Below are 7,864 nucleotides of genomic sequence, written 5' to 3'. Positions count from 1 at the left end.
CCACCCCACTAAGACAGGGATTCAAAGTAGCTCTTACTAATACATAGAAACAAACACAGGGAGGCTGTCAAAACAATGAGACAGAGATATTTGGCCCAAATGAAAGAATAGAACAAAACTCCAGAAAAAACTAAATAAAATAGAGATAAGCAATCTAACAGATTCAAAACTCTGGTTACTAGGATGCTCAAGGAACTCACTAGGTACTTCAACAACAGAGAAAAGACCCAGGCAGAAACGAAGGTTACACTAAGTGAAATTAAGAAAAGTTCATAAGAAACCAACAGTGGACTGAATGAAGCAGATCAATGATTTGGACCATAAGCAAGAAAAAAAACATTCAGTCAGAAAAGCAAGAAAAAAAAAGAATCCAGAAAAACCCCAACAACAACAAGGTTAGGCTAAGGAGTCTCTGGGACAACTTCAAAGGAGTCAACATTCAAATCATAGGGGTGCCAAAAGAAGAAGAGAAAGAACAAGAAATTGAAATCTTATTTGAAAAAAAATGAAAGAAAACTTCCCTAATTTGGTGAAGAAACTAGATATATAAGTCTAGGAAGCACAGAGAGTCCCAAACAAGTTAGACCCAAAGAGGACCACACCAAGACACATCATAATTAAAATCTTAAAGGTTAAAGATAAAGAGAAAATCTTAAAAGCAACAAGAGAAAAGGAGAGAGTTGCCTACAAAGGAGCTCTCATAAGACTGTCAGCTGATTTCTCAGAAGAAACCTTACAGGCTAAAAGGGACTGGCAAAAAGTACTCAAAGTGATGAAAAGCAAGGACCTGCAACCTATCTAGATTATCTTTGCTGGATCATTCTATCCAGCAAAGCTGTCATGTAGAATTGTAGGGTAGATGAAATGCTCCTCAGGCAAGGTAAAGCTAAAGGAGTTCATCACCATCACTATGCAATTATTAAATGAAATGTTAAAGGGACTTTTTTTAAAAAAAGAAGATGATCAAAACAACGAGGATTAAAATGGCAATAAATTCACAACTATCAACAATGGAATCCAAAAAAACAAACTAAGTAAATGAGCAGAACAGGAATAGAACCATAGATATGGAGATCATTTGGAGGTTTATCCACTGGGAGTGGGAGGAAGAGAATGAGGGGAAAGGTGCAGGGATTGAGAAGTACAAACTGTCTGAGACAGAATAGACAGGGGGTGTTAAGAACAGTATAGGAAATGGAGAAGTCAGGAAGCTTATACTCACAACCCACAGACATGAACTAAGGCAGGATTGCTGGAGGGAATGGGAGTTACCAGGTGGAGGGGTCAAAGGAGGAAACGTACACAGAACTGTAAGAGCATAATCAATAAAATATATTTAAAAACAAATAAATAAAGTGGGGAAATAGATGCATACCCAAGAAAAAATTCAAGTAGTATTTAGTTCTATCAATAAATTTTGAACTAAATCATTGCTTACATTTTTTTGTCTAATACTTCTAAACTTTCAGAAATTAATATTGCATGGATCTAATAATAAACTAATTACTTTTGCATTATAGAGAAGTCATTTATAGTAATCCTTAATTTTAATTAAAGTATAATTGAGAAAAATATTATATTCCTTGTGAATAAGCATACTATTTAAAAACCAGGGATATAAACAAATATACAGTAGCTATGTGCTCTTTATAACAACCACTCACTACAACATATTAAGTGAGAATGAACATATACATACTTTAGCCCTGACTGGTGTGGTTTAGTTGGTTAGCATTGTCCAACAAAGCAAAAGGTCACAGGTTCGATTCCTGGTCAGGGCACATGCCTGGGTTGTAGGTCTGGTCCCCAGTCAGTACACGTACTAAAGGCATCCAGTTAATGTTTCTCTCACACATCAATGTTTCTCTCATTCTTTTTCTCCTACCTTTCCCTTCTCTCTAAAAATAAATCAATAAAATCTTTCTCAAAAAAATAAAATAAAAATACTTCAGTGATTAAAATAACTTGTAAAAGTAGAAGTCCAATGCGAACCTGCTGAATCTGTAGTAATGTCACCTTTTTAATGTCTGACACTGCGAATTTGGATTTTCCCCCTTTTTTAAATTTTACCAGAGATGTGTTAGTTTTATTAGTCTAAAAAACAACCTTATCATTTTGTTGATTCTTTCTGTTTATTTATATTTCATTAATGTTTGTTCTTATTATTGCTCCTTCTACTTACTTTAAGTTTATTTTGCTCTTCTTTGTTAAACAACTCAATGATGTTTCAGTCCTTCTTCTTTCTAATGTATCCATTTAACACTATGCATCTCACAGTTCTGCTCTAGCTGCATCTCACACATTTTTAAATGTAACATTTTATTTATCATTCAGCTAAAAACACTTCCTGACTTTCATTATGATTTATACTTTTACCTATGGGTTAATTAAAGTGTATTTTCAAGTTTCAAAACACATGGAAATTTTATAGTTTCATTTTGTTATTGATTTTTAGCTTAACAGTGTTGTAGCCAAAGAACATATTTGATTTGATTTCAATATTTAAAATTTGCTAGTTTTTATAACAATATTTGGGTATTTTAAGTGTTTTATATAACTTTGAGAGAATATAAATATATATAGTTGTATTGTTTAAATCATCTGTAACTATACTAATTTTTTCTGCTTTTTCTATCAGTTTTTGAAGATGTGTGTTAAAATTTCATATTATGGTATTGACTCATTTATTTCCCTTTGGGAAGGCAGAGGGGCTCTATGAGTACGTGCATACAAAATTTAAAATTGTGAAAATTTTTTAAATATTTACTTATTTTTAGAGCGAGGGCAAGGGGTGGGGGAGAAAGAAAGGGTGGAAACATTGATTGGTTGCTTCTCATCTGCGCTCCTACCAGGGACCAAACCCAGAACCCAGGCATGGGCCCTAACCAGGAATTGAACCCACGATCTTTCACTTTGTGGTACAACTCCCAGCCAACTAAGTCACACAGGTCAGGGCTAAAATCCCCAAATTTTCACATTTAATTAATCATTGTGTCATATGAAATATCCCTATTTCTCTCTAACAATGCCCCTTACTTAATGTTTAATTTCTGTGATATTAATTTAATTATACCAGCTTCCTTGTGGTATTTGCCTGACACACATACCTTCCATCTTTTGGTTTTCAATCTTTATCCTCACATTTTAGATTTGGATCTTTAAATACCATCTACCCGTATTTTTGGACTATAAGATGCACCTTTCTTTACCCCAAATTTGGGAGGAATAATGGTTATTAATGCTGCTGTTGAGTTCTGTTTGCATTTACCTTGGTGAAATATTATGTTATGTTATTAAATATTTTACCACATTTTTTGCTCCAAAATTTTTTCCTATTTTCCTCCTCTAAAACCTAGGTGCATCTTATGATCCAAAAAATATGGTAGTTATTTTTTTCAAACCCGGCAATCTTTGTGTTCTAACAAGAATAAACAAAGAGACTTCCGCCAAGATGGAGGCATAGGTGGAAACACTGTGCCTTCTCCCACAACCAAGTTTGAATACAACAAAAGTTTTGGAGAACTAGGACACACCCAAAGACCAGAAAACGGAATTATACGGAAGTCCGACAGCTACGAACCGTTCAACGTGGATGGTAAGAGAGGCGGAGCCAGCAGTGGAGCAGGGTCGGGCAGGACAGATCCCCCGACCCAGGCGCGCAGGCAGTCCAGAACCAGTCGGGGTGTGGGGCAGACTGACCGCAGTCGCACATTCACGCACAGTGAGACGGACCATGCAGGCCACAGGAGGCGAACCCAGTGGTGGAGGGCTGACGGCGGTGGCACACTCGCGTGCAGTGGAAGGAAACGCGTGGGCCTGGTGACGGTGGTGGCTGCGGTGCCAGTGGGGGTCTCAGCAGCAGGCGGCAGAGGGAAGCCATTGTCCCTCTTTGACCCCGCCTCCACATACAACGTCACAACCCAGCGACTGAGTTGCCCTGCTCTGGTGAAAACCTAGGGCTCCGATCCTGCTACTTAACAGGCACAAACAGCCCAAAAGATGGCGCAAGAAGAACTCAAAGTCCCAGAGCCAATAACTCTAAGCGACCAAGAGATTGCCAGCCTCTCAGAAGCCCAATTCAAGACACTATTTATCAGGATGCTCACAGAATTGGTAGATTACAGTCACAAATTAGAGGAACATATGAAGGCTAAACTAATTGAAATGAAGGGAGATGTCCAGGAAACCAATAGCGATGGAAAGGAAACTGGGACTCAAATCAATGGAATGGACCAGAAGGAAGAAAGAAACATCCCACCAGAAAGGAATGAAGAAATGAGAATTCAACAAAATGAGGAGAGGCTTAGGAACCTCCAGGACATCTTTAAACGTTCCAACATCTGGATTATAGGGGTACCAGAAGGGGGAAAGAAACAGCCATGAGTGGAAAACGTATTTGAACAAATAATAAAGGAGAACTTCCCCAGTCTGGCAAAGGAAATAGACTTCCAGGAAATCCACGAAGCTCAGAGAGTGCCAAAGAAGTTGGACCCAAGAAGGAACACACCAAGGCACATCATAATTACATTAGCCAAGACTAAAATGAAGGAGAGAATCCTAGAAGCAGCAAGGGATAAGGGGACAGTCACCCTCAAAGGAGTACCCATCAGACTGTCAGCGGATTTCTCAAAAGAGACCTTACAGGCAAGAAGGGGCTGGAAAGAAGTATTCCAAGTCATGAAATCCAAAGACCTACAGCCAAGATTGCTTTATCCAGCAAAACTTTCATTTAGAATGGAAGGACAGATAAAGTGCTTCTCAGATAAGGTCAANCAACAAGTGCTGGCGAGGTTGTGGGGAAAAAGAGACCCTAGTTCACTGTTGGTGGGATTGCAGACTGGTACAACCACTATGGAAAACAGTATGGAATTTTCTAAGAAAACTAAAAATGAACGTGCCTTTTGACCCAGCAATTCCACTATTAGGAGTATTTCCTAAGAACCCTGAAGCACCAATCCAAAAGAACCTATCCACCCCGATGTTCATAGCAGCACAATTTACGATAGCCAAGAGTTGGAAGCAACCTAGATACCCATCAGTAAATGACTGGATCAAAAAGCTATGGTACATTTACACAATGGAATTCTATGCTGCAGAAAGGAAGAAGGAGCTCCTACCCTTCGCAACAGCATGAATGGAACTAGAAAGCATTATGCTGAGCGAAATAAGCCAGGCAGTGAAAGACAAATACCATATGATATCACCATTAACAGGAATCTAAACAACAAAACAAACAAGCAAGCAAAATATGACCAATGACACTCAAATACGGAACAGGCTGACAGGATCCAGAGGGGAGAGAATCATAGGGGAAAGGGGGATGGACTCACATGAACAAGTATAAAGGACACGTGGACAATAACTAAGGTGGGGGGCGGAAATGGGAGGGAGGTGGGGAGCACTGGGGGGGTGGGGCAGATCTGGGAATACAAGACAGAAAACTGTACTTGAACAAGAATTAAATAAAAAAATTAAAAAAGAATATTTAGTTATTTTCATTTAATGGAACTCTTGGTATGTTTAGCATCAGGCTGCCATTTTATTCTGTTTTCCATTTGTTACACTTGCTCTGACTTTTTCTTTGTCCTCATCTTCATGCAGATCGAATATTCATTCTGATTTAATTCCTGCTCCCTCTACTAACTTGGAATGAATACACGCTCTTTCTATTTATTTACTATTTTTCTGTGCCATACGACATGCAAATGTACCTTTTTCAAATTCTAAAATAATTAGTAGTATTACTCTTTTCTAAGAAAATACAGGAACTTCAAAGTCCTGGCTCTTTGGTAAAACTTTTAAGCCTGTCAGTTTCAGTTGCTAAATAAGTTTGTTGTGAAGACTGAATAAGTTAGGTACTATATATATCACCATGCGTGGCAGAGAATAGCTGCCTTTCTCCTTTTGTGCTCACATAAAATAATTCAGTCTGAAGGCTTTTTCATGGGGGAAAGTGAGCATATGTTGAGTGAGATCAAACATTGTGGGGAGGGGGGCCTGAGGTGGGGGTCTGCATAATCAGCAAAACAGTAAGGAAATTAGTTTTCTGGGAACAGATCTGTTACTCTGAGCTGGGGACCATCAGGCATATTTACATGGAGAGTCATTTCTCTCGCTCTTCTCTGCCTGTGTCTTTTATAGTCCAGTTCAAACGTCCACCTCTGAGTCAGAATGCCTTTTACGTGAATGAGTGGATGGAGCTTTATCAGTTTTCTGTGGGAAAAAATATTTTAATGTTTTGGAGACTATTTGTAAACGCTAGTAATTATTCTCAGTTTTATACTTTAGAAAAAAGTATACCTTTTAAGTTCTTCTTCATGTCTCAATTAAATCCCTTCTGAAACTACAGAGACATTTGAAACACGTTTGGGGTTTTCCATTTTTAAAAGGCCAGTTGCCAGAATCTCAAGCTTTGTTCTAAGGTACCTGTGGCGACTGCCTTCAATTAGTTTTCCTTTTCTTCTCTCCCTCCCTCCCTCCCTCCCCCCCTTCTGCCCCCCCGCACCTGCCTGCTTCCCTTCCTCCCTCCATTCCGCCCTCCTTTCTTCCCCTTCTTCCTTTCTTCTCTCTCTCTCTCTCTCAAAGAGTTACAGTTCCCAGTCCCCAGTGTTCTGGTGCATACCTCCCGCGCAGCCAAGCCGCAGGATGGTGCCTATGAGGAAAGCTAGTGTAACTGATTGATTCCAAGAGGGCAATTTGTCTGCCATTTTCTCCCCTTCTCGCGCCCGCAACATCGCCTGCCCCTCCCCCTTGCATCTTCGGACGCTTGTTCTCACTTGTCTTTTCTCCCTGATGTTTACAATCCTTTCAAATATGCAGGGAAAGAACAAAAATATCACCTACTCTTGAGAGGAGTTTGCATTTGCATTACATTTTCATTTCATTAGGTGTCCGCGCAGATCGGAGAGACATGACATCAACTCTTTCAGCTGAACATTTTAATCTCACTGAAGGTAAATGCCAGCTGCAGACAGTGCCTTTAACCCATTTGCCCTTAGTTGATGCTCTTCTTCAATTCCAAGCACATTTATGGTAATGAGTTAGAATAGCCATGCACGGCTCTCTGACCCTTTTTCCCACAGGCCATGAGTGTTGGTGCCAGATGTTGGAGAGACATAAATCCCATTACGGAGATTTCCAGTGGAAGGCCTGGAAGCCTCCTCCTCCACTCCTGTTAGCCCTGCAAAGCAGCCTCACTTCGACACTGCTCTTATCTCCATGGCTGTTCACAGGACCGAGTTGGGGCGTCATACTTCTAGAGGCAACCAGGGAGGAAACAAGGTTTGGAATCATGTCAGTAATGCTAATGACAAACACTTGTATAGCCTTTAAGCTTTGTAAAGGGCTTTCATATTGCCCTACTAAATCATCACAGTCTCTCTAGAAGCTCAGTGTTGGCACCTTTAGCAAATAAAGAAATTTCGACCTGGAAAGATGTTACAAATAATTGAAGGTGACCCTGCCAGTGAATAACGGAGCTAGGTAGCCAAACCCAGGACTTCTGACTCCAGGACCCATGCTCTTAGCATTTATATTAGACTAGTATATTAAATAGTCTTTACTATGACCTACATAGAGAGCACTGGGATGGTAAGTATAAATCTAAAATATGTGTATATGCTTGGTTCTAATGTATAGAATTTCCAGTAACTTATTGCCAGAAAATACTTAAAAATATACATAAAATTTGTTCATAGGAATTTCAGTATAATGTGGACATGTCATGAAATTACAAGCTAGCTAATGTTTAAATATAGGGGATAATATAAAAATATTAGACTACATTCATAAGACTTGATATCATTTTGCCATTAAGACTATATTCTCAAATGACATTTAAAGATAACTGCTGTATAAATTTAAA

This window comes from Sturnira hondurensis, unplaced genomic scaffold (genome assembly GCF_014824575.4).
Source record: "Sturnira hondurensis isolate 20B ecotype Veracruz unplaced genomic scaffold, ASM1482457v3 Scaffold0010128, whole genome shotgun sequence".
Classification (NCBI taxonomy): Eukaryota; Metazoa; Chordata; class Mammalia; order Chiroptera; family Phyllostomidae; genus Sturnira; species Sturnira hondurensis.
Note: the sequence above shows the minus strand (reverse complement) of the source record.